General features: G+C 39.0%; 1 pseudogene; it reads right to left on the bottom strand.

Moving 5' to 3' along the window:
* Window positions 1-1411: 1411 nt before the first annotated feature.
* On the bottom strand, window positions 1412-5241 carry LOC121395127 (annotated as a pseudogene).
* Between the last annotated feature and the right edge of the window lie 6340 nt (window positions 5242-11581).

Raw genomic sequence — 11581 nt, 5'->3', positions numbered from 1 at the left:
GCACAGACTTAATAAAAAGTATTTTTCAAAAATCTGCTGCCAACTGTTTTAAATCCTTGAGAATAACTTTAGTTAAAATGAGTTGTACATCGTAATGCACCTGCTAGGATCCAGTGAATTGCTCACTATTTGTAAAGTCTAATGGTGGGTACACAGCAAGATCCTCTCTGCTCTATAAGCAGCCAGTTATTGACAAGCAGTAGGTGAAATTGCACAGATTATCTGGTAACTATTCCACTGGACGGGTAGAGCACATATGCACTGAAGTTGGAGAGAGTCTTTGGATAACTGGTCTAACAGCAAGATTTATAGTAGTTCAGCTCAAGTTCATATTGAGCCTAATATGTTAACATAGAAAAAGATGGCTGCTTTCCCTGATTAGGCCAATCACATATAAAGGGGCCTGCACACACACGAACTCTAGGATTGACAGATCTATCATATTACAGTATGAATCTGTTATCTAGAAAGCTCCGAATTACAGAAAGGTCGTCTCCCATTCATACAAATAATCCATATTTTAAAAAACAATTTCCTTTTTTTCTATATAATAAAGATGCCCTGTATTTGATCTATCTCAGTTATTAATTATTATTGAAGGCAAAACAACTCATATTAGGGTTATTTAATGTTTGCATGATTTTCTAGTAGACATACAGTAGGGGCAGATTCCCTAACCGGCGACAAATTTGCTTCGCAGCCATCGCCGCACTTTGCCAGGCTTAAATTTGCTAGGTACAGCAAGAAATTAAATTTGCTAGGACAACGCCAATTCCCTAAAGTGCGAAGTTGCGTCCAGGGTGCTGAACGCTGGCGAATTTTCTCTAGCATTATTTCAGCAATCAAAGCGAAGATGCGCTAGCGTTGCCCTAATTTGCATCTGGTGGGAAATGATAAAGTCAGCATAGCCGTAAATGTTGCAGGAAATACATTAAATTACACAAGTCCAGGGAAGCTTAATAATAAAATAGAGTTGTTATAATGCCCTATACATGAGCCCAGTGTATAGTTTATGTTCCATATGTTAGAAATGGAGGGGGAACCCAATTATCCAAAAAAATTAAGGACCTTTGCAAGGCTATCAAGGTCTGGAAAAGAACGCCAGCATTTTTGGGACTTAGAAAAATTTTGCACTAATAATTGAGGAAGTCCCTATGCACTACATTGCACTTCGCCTGGTCTGAGGTGGCGAAGGCAAGTCTGGCGCAAGAGGTAACGTTCAGTAAAATCCGCATCTTACTGACTTTGCAGAGTTATGTCCCTTCACCATAGCGAAAATTCGCCTGGCGTAGTGTGCGAAGCAACGCTACCGTCTATCTCCTTCACTAGCGAAACGACACCTGCGCCTGTTAGGGAATCGGTTAAGTTCCGAAATGACGTCACAATGGCAAATTTTCACTAGTGTTAGTCACTTGACCCTTTAGGGAATCTGCCCCAAGGTATGAAGATCCAAATTAAGGAAAGATCCCTTATCTGGAAAATCAAAGGTCCAGAGTATTCTGGATAACAGGTCCCATTCCTGTAATATACTGACCGATGCTCTGTGTGACATCAATAGATGCTAGTCACCCTTGATCATGTATCAATATTGTAATGGACTGCACATGAGGAACATGTCATCTAGTTACAACCACTATGAGAGATGTTTTTGCCCTCAGAGAAAACTCTTGCAGGTCATTTTTCATTAAATTGACTGTATGGGGCTTTATAGTCTGTGTATACAAAACATACTTTCTTAGCATATACAGTGGAACCTCAATTTTACATTCCCTGATTTTAAGTTTACATTGTTGTTTTGTGGTTCCACCTATATATTTTCCTGGATTTTACACCATTTATTTCTGGTCCCCTGAAAAATGTAAACAGGGGGTTCTGCTGTACATACATTCATACATACGCACGCTGCCATCAGGCCCGGACTGGCAATCTGTGGGTTCTGGCAAATGCCAGAGGGATTGCTATAAGGTTCCATAGAAAGTCAGTATTCAGTGGGCTGCTTGGGCCTCTATGTTGGCTGATTGGGCCTCTGTGTACCTGAAATGCCAGGGCCTATTTTACTTCTCAGTCCGGACCTGGCTGCCATAGTGTTTGCTCTGCTTGAGGTAAACTTACATATTCTCTGTAAACAATAAGCTTGCCAACCATTTCACTTTCACTGTGCAATATTACAGACATTTGCAAACTTTGTTTGATTTGAGAAAGCTAATTATGTGCACACGTTAAAAATAAAAACGGAGGGTATTGTATGTTCAATTGTGCTTTATAAGCAATGCCCATAGGTCTACTATCCATTTCAGGAACAAAATAAATCAAATAATTTATAATAATAATAAACAGGTCACTTTTCCCTTCAAGGGAAAGATAGATTTGCACAATGTTCATATTTAATGAGAAACAGCCACAGAATGCTGGGGGAAAGTTCTTGGAATGTGAAAGTCCATCAGCTCTTAACGATGGCCTCCATATTTGGCTGCCCAATCTGTTCTTCCATGGACTGGCTGCAGTTGTTGAGGACAGTTTAATATGGAGAGATTTGCAGCAGCTGGCTTGAAAGGTGGAGCTGGCATCTGAGAGCGTACAGCTTTTGGTTTCCAAGCATCAAAATCTTAAAAATAGATATACACATTATTAACAAAGATGATCATTGGTAAACTGAAGAAGCCCAATTAAACTGTAAGAATAGGAAATATTTCATTTTAAAGGAGAAGGAAAGCTACAGAGTCCTTTTATTGCCAATAGATTAACCACAATAGTGCAAGCTAGAATGTTATATTTATTCTGCAGAATGCTTTACCATACCTGAGTAAACAGCTCTAGAAGCTCTCTCTGTTTAGGATAGCAGCTGCCATATCAGTTTTGTGTGACAGCCTGAGTCTCTCCCAGCTCACTCATAGCTCTGGGCTCAGATTACAGCAGGGAGGGGAGAGAGGAGCAAACTGAGCATGCTCAACCCATACCCAGGAGGTTAAGATGAAAACAGGAAGTCTGATACAGAAGCCAATGTATACACAAAGAAGGAAAGAAATGTGGTGTTTCTTTTGACAGAGGACTCAGAGCAGCATTCATTTGAGGGTTTACTGTTGTATTTATATAGACCTTTCTGACAAAGCTTACTTACTTTTAACCTTTCCTTCTCCTTTAAAGAATTATGGAGAATGCAATATAGTATTACGTTTCGGCTAATCTAGGGCAAAGCAATCACACCACACTAACTGCTCTTTTGGGTAATAAGTAGCAATGGAAAAATAAAATCTATGCAAGCTAGAAACATAATGGTTTACCTGCAGCATTATCAGCTAAGGTTCTTAGTGTGGTAGATTTGGGCTTGGTAAGTTTTAGTTTCCCAATCACAGCATCGCTGATAACGGGTGCAGCTGAGGGAAACAATAGGATAATTAGCAGAAGACAGGAATATGATTCTAATTGCAGAATGCTTACCACAGCAGCAGCAGCTTCCATACATCGCTGTGAATTAGGAATAGTTTAGTTCGAATCAAAGTCGTAGTCGAAAGTCGAAGTAGCCAATTCGATGGTCGAAGTAGCCAAAAAATACTTCGAAAATCAAAGTATTTTTTATTCTAATCCTTCACTCGAGCTAAATAAATGTGCCCCCCATGTTTTCAGTCCAATTCATGTAGAACACCCACCACAAACTATCATTTTCTAGCCACAGCATTCTGATTGGTTAATGAATTATTTGGCTAGCTAAAATTTTGTTAGTAGTACCTGGAAAATTCTGAATGAACCTTTGCTCTCCTAACTTTAGCGCTTGAGAAATAAGGCAACTGCATTACATCTGCATGGAGTTACTCCTAAGAACCATTTTTGGTGCAGCTTCTTGGCCTCATGTTTTTTCAGGTATACTCTGATATATAATGACTGACTTAATGACAGCCACTGCTCTATGCTCACTGCCATGTTGTGCAGGTACAAGGTTCATTGTTAAAAAGCTGATTTTTCCACAATCTGACAAATTACTGAACCTTTGAGTAGTCTGACCAAAGCATTTTATTTTAGTTTTCACTCACAATCTGGTGATTTGTAGAAAGCCTCTCTTCAGCAGACACCAGTGATAATCAGCTCTGACCTTCTTCCCCTTTTTGGACCAGGTGCAACATTTTTCTCAAGCTTTAGAAAACTCAATAAATATCCAAGAATGAAAAAAGTCTGACGTTTCTCACATGTGTGGTTTAGCGAGAATCTTCATTTTTGATGAATATCCCCAGGCACTGCAAGGCTGCAATTTGTATAATGTAGGAGTAATGCATATTTGGTTGTGTCCACCTCAATGCACTTTCCAGTTGCCAGGATCACTAACCAGCTAGAAGGTTAGGTTGGGGGCTGGGGGAAGATGAAACCTGATTTTACAGATTAACACCAGCTACAACAGCCATACTATAATAATTTTAAGGTCAATTTTCGCTTTAAGACATTTCATTGCCAGTACTTGAGTAGTACCACCAATACAAATGACCAAATCATATAAAGAAAAAGATTTTATACTATTGTCTTAAATTATAATGAAACCATTGTCAAATAAGTAGCTCCTACTCTTTTAAATGTTTAGCCTTAAATACACATACTTGTTGCTGCTCCAATTGGTGCCAGCTGTATTCTCTGCTCTGCTGATCCAACCTCCTTCTTGTTAAATGAAGGTATGTATCCTCCAGGTGAGTTGTAGGAAGGGCCTACAAAACCTCCTAAAATGCCTGTAGGCAAGACAAAGAATAAAATAAGCTTTTATTCACTCTGTGCACATAAGCTCAGATATCAAGAACACAAATTGTGACATTATTTGACAAATATTTTCTTGGACACTGCACCTATACTGCTAATATTGCGGCATACTGTTCCTTTGCTGCCCAAAGAGTCTATATCTATGGGTGCCTTGACCATTGTTCAAAGTGCAGTGCCTACAAGGCCTGTGTCATTTAATGCTAATAGAGGAGATGGGCTAAGGATTACACTACCGATTTATAATTCATTAAACATCAGTTACAACAGAATAAAGAAATCACATTCAATTGCATCTGACATTTACCTCCATTAGCTCTGTTGTAAACAAGGCCTCTTCCTATTTTGTAGTTAGGGCACTGTTCCATGGGGCATGCTTTCCATCTTTATTTGCAGAAATGAGCCCTGCATTTTTGGGGTTCATGCCTGGATATCACAAAAGGTATAAAAACAATAAATATGGGTAATTTCACTTAAAATAAAACAGAGGTGTAAGTCATAAATGCAGATCCCAGACCAGGCCTCCCTTTTATCTGATCCAATTAAACTTTGGCAGCTTGGGTGGATTGGGCCAAAGCATGGGGTGGGGTGGGGGGTAGGAAAGGAAAATGAAACCACTGCCTGTGCCTTACATTCAAAGATTTATCACTTATCTTACACTGTTCCCTCATCTCCAAAGCACACGCAACAGATATATATCAGTTTATACATGTTTATGTTAGCTATCATTTTCTTTACTTTGAGTTCCATGCTAGTTGCCTTTTCTATTCTATTACATTCTATAGAGTGCCTCTATTACATTGTATACAGCAATTACTCACATATTGGGGCACATTTACTTAGCTCGAGTGAAGGATTAGAAGGAAAAAAACTTTGAATTTCGATGGGGTTTTTTTTGGCTTCTTCGACCTTTCAACTACGATTCAAACTAAAAATCGTTCGACTATTCGACCATTCGATAGTCGAAGTACTGTCTCTTTAAAAATAACTTCGACCACCTACTTCGCCACCTAAAACCTACCGAGCACCAATCGTAGCCTATGGGGAAGGTCCCCATAGGCTTTCCTAGCAATTTGTGATCGAAGGAAAATCGTTCGTTTTAAAGGATTTAATCGTTCGATCAAATGATTTTTCCTTCGATCACATCGATTTTTCCTTCGTTCGAAGGTGATCGAACGAATTGCGGTAAATCCTTCGACTTCGATATTCAAAGTCGAAGGATTTAACGTCGATGGTTGAATATCGAAGGTTAATTAACCCTCGATATTCAACCCATAGTAAATGTGCCCCTATGTGTTCGTTTGTGTGTAATGAATGAGAACATAAAAGCATACATCTGATGGAATACTATGGATTACTAGGCTAGACCAAATATTTACAGTGTTAACAGGGCACCCCCTATATCTTCCTACTTGCTGATGTGTGGTTAAAACAATAGAGAAGCAATTGCAGTCAAATAAATAGTTATAAACTACCATAACTTTTTTAAACTTTGCACCTGCTTCTACCTTACTTCCATATTGGCTCAAATACTCAAAAATTAAATGTACAAGGCAGATCTGTATGAACAATAAAATGCAATATAAACAAGACTGTGGAGACCTGGCCCCTCCTGGGGCCACAAAAGTGCTTTGGAGGACCAAATCTGGCTCATGTGCCTATATTTAGATAGTCTTGATGTAAAGTATTGTTTCCAAAAATACTATTTGTGGAGTTCCCATTACCAGCTGTTTTCAGCCCACTACACCCCCAGTAGTAGCAAATCATAGGCTTAAGGTCATGCTCCCAATTGGCTTCCTGTAAAGGAGGAATACCATTAATGAAGGGCTATGGAGACAAGGAAGCTCACATCCCAGCAGCTCTCATTGGATTAATATCATGACTATCTTAAAGAAAATAATAAAAGAGAGAAACACTTGTGAACCTTTGGACTTTAGGATCTATACAGGGGTAGGTCAGTTTGTCACGGTTGATTTTGAAAAAAGAAAAATAATACCCCGTATGTTTCCCTAATCAATTGTTGATTATACCCTTATGATAATTCACTAGAGATTTATTATAACCACCCAACCTCAACTTGCCACTTACGTTAGGCAACTAATTGCTTTATTTGGCAAAAATTGTGTAAAAGGTGTGAACAATAAAAATTGATTCTGTGACGATCTTGTTTCGTGGTGATTTGTCTTGATTGCCTGTACTGATTTACTAAAAAGGGAATGTGCATTGATCAATTTTTCTTCTTTTTCTCTATGTCTGTAGTTAATTTGGCCAGATCAGTAGCACTTCCATTGTATTTTAGTACATTTTTATTAAGCCATGGAGTGCTCCCACAACTTTTGCATTTTGTATTGTAGCAGATCTATTCTGTTCGGAAGTTTAGCAGCTATGCGGCAGGCCAGGCTTCCATGTGGTTGTAGCACCCCACACCCGTCCTTTTAAATGGTGGAACAATGCCTTTGGAAATGGGTGTTGTTCTGGGCACTTTCTCTCTCTTAAAAGCCGCAAGCGGGGGAGTGTTAATCTCATGGAACCAATGCTGGGGTCTAGTTTATCTCTCCCCTTTGAAAGCTAACGGCAGGGGAGGACTATGATGAAAACCAATGCCCAGGTCGGGAGCCCTTTTATTTCAGGTAATGCTCTTATGCCGGGAGGCTTTAGCATTTGAAATTATGACCAGAGGTAAATAGTTAGCAGTAGCATCACTAGAGGAGGCGGGCCCTGGTGCGTGAGGCGCAGCCGGGCCCCGCCCCCCTCCGTATGGCCGCATTTTCAGTGGTGCACGGGCTGCCGGGGGGGGCCTGAAGGGGTGTGGGCCCTGGCCCGCTCGCACCCCCTGCTCCCCGGTAGTTCCGCCACTGATAGTTAGGGACCGCCATATGGGTTTTACCTTGACGTGGTATGGTGGCTTATCAATCTTATGATCATAATTTTGTAACTAAAAAACCCCTGTCTTTGTAAATACATGCATCTGTATAGATGACTTATATGACAGGGGATCAGGGAATGTGCATTGATCAATGTTTCTTCTTTTTCTCTATGTCTGTGATTTATTTCTATTGACTTGAGAAAGCTCTTTTTAGCGAAACGCGCGTCGGCAAGATTTTACTTTTAAAGCTTTTTTAAAAACAATCCTGTTTCTGTTGTTTTTACCCTAGTGCATTTGCGTCTCAATTTTAAAGCACTGAAGGGTTCCTCCTATTGAGAATTGGAGACAGATCGCCACTTGGTGGGGCTGCCTGGGGCGGCAATTGATTTTATTATTCTTCTCTTTTCTTTCTATTAATTTCTAAAGGTTGCTGGATTTGTGGTTTTATCGTTAGACAGCTCTATGAGTTAGTTTAAAATAATTTTATGACCACAGTCCAGTATACTCTGACTGCCTTGCCTTTGCGGTGTCCCTGAGATAGCAAAAAATGAGATAGGGTTCTTGGGACAGCTCCACCATCGAATGTTTCCCTTACTATCTAATTACTAATGAAATCAAGCGCTCTTTTAATTATTACTCTGGTTTAACCGATTTTTTAGTACCATACTAGTTGTTGCATTATTAATTAATTGTTTGGGTATTAGATATAATGAATTGAAGCACTGGGCACTTTATATTTATTAGCAAATAGTTTTAATGAATTCACCAGCAATCCAAGCACAGTGCACTTTCAAGTCAATGAAATACGACTTTTTGATTATTTAATTTTCACCTTTAAATGAAATAAATGAATTGTTAGCACTTAGCACTTTTTAGTAAATCAGTACAGGCAATCAAGACAAATCACGACGAAACAAGATCGTCACAGAATCAATTTTTATTGTTCACACCTTTTACACAATTTTTGCCAAATAAAGCAATTAGTTGCCTAACGTAAGTGGCAAGTTGAGGTTGGGTGGTTATAATAAATCTTGTTGTGAATTATCATAAGGGAATAATCGACAATTGATTAGGGAAACATACGGGGTATTCTTTTTCTTTAATCTTACAGAAAAGTTACCTGATGTGATTTTCTAATTGACCACAAAACACCCATCTTTCAAATTGTTTACCAGGTAAATATCGTCATTGCCGGAGATAGTGCTGCTTAGCAGAAGTTGTTTGACTTGTGTCTATTCTCCTTGTGCCAGCAAGTGAAGAACCTTTGTTTTCATCGCCAATGCAAATGGAATCTGACAAACTTAAAGACAGAAGCATTTAAAAAAAGAATGTTTGTAAGTGGATTGCTTTTGTAAAGCCCATGGCAGATAACTTTCAATTGCTGTGTGATCAAAATATCGTACAGCAGCATATATGTTCCCTATCAGGTGGGGGAGAAAACGACAACACTAAGGGACCGATTTATCAAATTTGAATTTTCAAGTTTTTTTTATTGTCAAAACTGTCAAATTCGACTAGGGAGTTATTCAAATTTTATACAAGTTGATTTTCAATATTTATCATACTCTGGCCCTTTAAGAACTCGAATTAGACTATTCGAAACCTAAAACCTGCCGAATTGCTGTTTTAGTCAATGGGAGATGTCCAGGGATCAATTTGGAGTTGTTGTTTTTTTTATATCAAATAAAATTCGATTTTAGTTCTATTTATATTAATACATTTCGATTGGTCGAATTTTTAGTTCATGGGAGTTTAAAAAAAACTCACATGAACCCTTGATAAGTGTGCCTCTGGAGGATAAATATTGGGCAAATTTGCACCGGGCAGTCACCTATGGGAGCAAATCATGAAAGTAATCACTGCTCAGGTGCCAATTTGTCCATTTTTTATAAATAGGCTACACTGTGGTGCCATAGAAGATGTGTAAAGCTTTCTATGTTGTAAAACTGTGCCTCTATAGCACTACATATCCCAGTAAATAAAGTCATATATTTAGATGTGTTATCTATATTTACATACAAATTACAGTGGCCTTACTGTATGGGATATCAGCAAGCACAAAAGCATTGTCTCACTTATTTACCGCAATGATTAACTAAGCAAATAAAGACTGTAAAACATGCCATAATGTAAGAAAAAATATTTCTGCTGTACCATTTTATTACAAAATGTGAGTCACTACAATATGAAAGAAAAAATAAACACTTAGGAAAATATAAGTGGTGCACCGGCAAGCATTTCCTTATAACAAACTGTAACCCTCACCCACATAACAAATCCTCAGGTTTATTTTCTTTTGCTAGTGCCATTGTGGGTTTCTTTGAATATGACATTCCAAAGTCTGTATCAATTTCATGTTCTCCGTAACAACAGACTGACCCCAGCGTTGTTGCCCATGTTTAATGCTCACAGCACTGCTCTGGGGTCCATTGACTACAGGTTTCTGGATTACATGAAACAAGAATATATTATTACTTGCGTCACTGTATCATGTAATATATGCACTGCACAACGTTCTTTAGATGGAAACATATACATTGGAAAAAGAGTAGTAGCTAAATTCTTTGTATCTCTGATTATTGCCATAGATTTTCCCCATGTACACTTATTTCTCATTATTCCTGCCATTACTCATTTAATTTTTGGGGAATAGTTAATGTTCCTGTTCTAAACTATACTGCGGCACTCCACTCTATTACATTATTATTTTTTCTGCCTTGCATGGTATGTTGAGGTTACCTTTACCTGGAAGGTAATTCCCCATCACTACTAAGGTCAGACTTTGCCTTGCAGTGGCCTTCCTAAAGTGGCACTTTTCTAAATTCTACGTTATTTTTTTTAAAGGTATTATTTATTTGTTTTATAAACAACAATCTTTGACAAAACAGTACACATTTCTGTTACGTGTACATATGTGTCACTGGATTTATTTTACATTGCATCAGATTCTTTACATCTTACTTACAGGTTGGGTTAATACCCCCATTGTTAATTTGTACAAGGACATCCTTATTCCCGCATCATGTCACTATTAGGTTGAGTACCAGGGCCCGACTCCCACCATGGGCTCCATGCGGGAAATTTACTAAAGGGTGAAGTGGCTAACGCCAATTTACTAACGGTAGCTGATGTAAATTCGCTGGTTTAATTTCTCCAAGAAGATAGACTCTGGCGCAACTTCACACTCTAACGCCAGGCGAATTTTCGGTCTGGCCAAAGAGCATTACTACGCAAATTCACAAAGTTTTTTGATTTTACTGACCGTTACGTCTATCGCCAGACTTGCCTTCGCCACCTCAGACCAGGCGAAGTGCGATACAGTAGATAGGAGTTCCTCAAAACAAAGTTGAAAATGCTAGAGTTTTTTCCTATTTAAAAGGTGATAGACTGAAAAAGATCGTACTTTTTTTGGGGGTACCCTCCTTCCCCCTACATTTGCTAACATATGGCACATAAACTATACTGTGGGCAAATGTGTAGGGCATTATAACAACTTTATATAATTTTATTAAGGTTCCCTGGCCTTGTGTAGTGCAATGTATTTGCTGCAGCATATACGGCCATTGTACTTTAACTGCACGCAGTATGCTAATTAGCCAACGCTTCGAACTTCGAACTGCTGAGCATAATTTCACTGGGGTAATTTCGCCAGCATTCTGTACCCTGTGCGCAACTTCTGATCTTCCTGAATTAGCGTTGTCCAGGCAAATTTACGCCTGTCTAAGTGTTGCGATGTGCGCAAAGCCAGCACTGGCAAATTTTCGCCGGTTTGTTAATTTGCCCCCATATCTTTTCAGATTTATGAGCCGTGTCTCTAGCTTCATGTGTAAGTTTAATTAATTGTATTGCTGCATTGACTAAGTTTTCCAGGAGTTTATCGTGGGGGGGGGGGGTGGGACCCATAATACACTAATGCCCTAAACCTCCCTCTTGCGTGGGCATTAGGTACCAGTTGGTCAACTACCCCCAATAAGCGCACCA

Source organism: Xenopus laevis, chromosome 6S, assembly GCF_017654675.1.
Source record: "Xenopus laevis strain J_2021 chromosome 6S, Xenopus_laevis_v10.1, whole genome shotgun sequence".
NCBI classification, from domain to species: Eukaryota; Metazoa; Chordata; class Amphibia; order Anura; family Pipidae; genus Xenopus; species Xenopus laevis.
Note: the sequence above shows the minus strand (reverse complement) of the source record. Positions and strands in the feature narration are given on the sequence as shown.